This window comes from Canis lupus, chromosome 35 (assembly GCF_011100685.1).
Source record: "Canis lupus familiaris isolate Mischka breed German Shepherd chromosome 35, alternate assembly UU_Cfam_GSD_1.0, whole genome shotgun sequence".
Classification (NCBI taxonomy): Eukaryota; Metazoa; Chordata; class Mammalia; order Carnivora; family Canidae; genus Canis; species Canis lupus.
This window is the reverse complement of record NC_049256.1, coordinates 2,973,589-2,975,556: the sequence shown is the minus strand read 5'-3', so window position 1 is coordinate 2,975,556 and position 1,968 is coordinate 2,973,589. Positions and strand designations below refer to the sequence as shown.

Below are 1,968 nucleotides of genomic sequence, written 5' to 3'. Positions count from 1 at the left end.
TTTGTGCTATTCCTTCTACCCTGTTTCTAAGGGTGCCATCTGACGATCAAAACCTTTTATTTCCCTCTCTCTCTCTTTCTGATTTTATTTATTTATTTATTTATTTATTTATTTATTTATTTATTTATTCATTCATTCATTTTGAGATTGTATTTATTTATTCATGAGAGACCAGAGAGAGGCAGAGACCCAGGCAGAGGGAGAAGCAGGCTCCATGCAAGGAGCCCAATGTGGGACTCGATCCCAGACCCCGGGATCATGACCTGAGCTGAAGGCAGGCGCTTGATCAATTGAGCCCCCCCAGTGCCCTCCATAGAAACCTTCTCAATCAAAATGTAGATGTTTATATTGACTTGTTCTAAGCTTCTAGCAAGGCTAAGTAAGCAGTTTCTGTAAGTCGGGTGTGCCGATGGTTCACCCCATGTATCAAGGTGTTAGGGAAAGGGGCGGTTCGTCTCAACAGATCAGGAGCTGTTGACAGGAGATGGGAAGATACCGTCTTGGGTTATCACCCAGTTGTGGAGCGCACCTGGGATTTTACCTCCACAGCACTTTCTTTCTTTTTTTTTTTATTTATGATAGTCACAGAGAGAGAGAGAGAGAGGCAGAGACCCAGGCAGAGGGAGAAGCAGGCTCCATGCACCGGGAGCCCGATGTGGGACTCGATCCCGGGTCTCCAGGATCACGCCCTGGGCCAAAGGCAGGCGCCAAACCGCTGCGCCACCCAGGGATCCCTCTTCTCTTTTCTTTTTCTCTTTTCTTTTCTCTTTTTTCTTTTCTCTTCTTTTTTCTTTTCTCTTTTTTCTCTTCTCTTTTCTTTTTCTCTTTTTTCTTTTCTTTTCTTTTTCTCTTTTCTTTTTTCTTTACTTTTATTTTTCTCTTTTCTTTTCTTTTCTTTTCTTTTCTTTTCTTTTCTTTCTTTTCTTTCTTTTCTTCTCCCATGGATAGCTTCCTGTCCATCTCCTTGGCTGGCAGCCCTTCTCTTCCCTCTGTATAAATGCTAGCATATCCAAGATGTAGGCCTAGCATCTCTTCTCTACGCCACCTTCCTCTTCCCCGGGAGCTCTCACATAACCCGAACTGCCCTTGATGGACTCAAACACCCTCCGCCACTTCTCACATTGTTCTCTCTCCCTAGTCCTAGACTTGTAACCACACCGTCTACATAATTTCTCCACATGCACATTGTATGAGGTCCCTCAAATTTTAAAACACTGACATTAGAATGCCACTCCTGCCACCCTACCCTAGCCTCTGTCCCGTTCTTCTCCATCTCAAAGATTAGCACCGATTGTTCTAATGCAAGATTAATCCTTGATGCCTTTATTTTCCTCACCCTCCATGTCTAATGTAGGCCAAACCCCATCATCTCCTACCTTGGAAGCATCTCTGAAATTGAGCCTCTTCTCTCTCCCTCTCCACTGCTCCTGGATCTGGGCTGACATCAGCTCCCTCCTGTCTCCCGCAATGGTCCACTGACTGATCTTGCTGTTTCTCTCTACTCCCAAACTGTCTCTCAGTCTGATTTCTTCGTGCTGCCATCAGGGTGACCTTTAAAAAATGCACATTAAAATCAGATCACTGTTCTGACCAAACCCCTTCAAGGGTTCCCATCATCTTCAGTATCAAGTCTATGTTACCTGTCATGACCCACGAACCCTGCAGGCTCAGATCCTGCCCTCTCTGCCGGACACTTGCCCTTTTTGGAGCTGACCCAGCTGGTTCTGGCCTTCTTCCTTTACTCTCACTGTTCTCTTTGTCTGGGAGACTTTTTTCCTGGGACTTTCCATGTGCTTCTTTGTATAATCTGGAACTTGACCAAATGTCACCTTCTCAGGGAGACCTTGCTGACTACTGCATCTAAAAGAATATCCTTCAAACACACACAAAAAAATCCCCAGGAAACAAAAACAAAAACAAAAACAAAAAAAAAAACAAACCAAAACAAATAAGTATCCCTCTCCCACT

General features: G+C 44.3%; 1 long non-coding RNA gene across 1 annotated transcript; it reads right to left on the bottom strand.

Moving 5' to 3' along the window:
• Positions 1–935: 935 nt before the first annotated feature.
• LOC119867596 lies at positions 936–1,729 on the bottom strand. Its single transcript, XR_005384106.1, has 3 exons — positions 1,641–1,729; positions 1,377–1,551; positions 936–1,000 (listed from the first exon to the last, which is right to left on the bottom strand). It is a non-coding gene; the product is annotated as an uncharacterized LOC119867596 (long non-coding RNA).
• Positions 1,730–1,968: the final 239 nt, after the last annotated feature.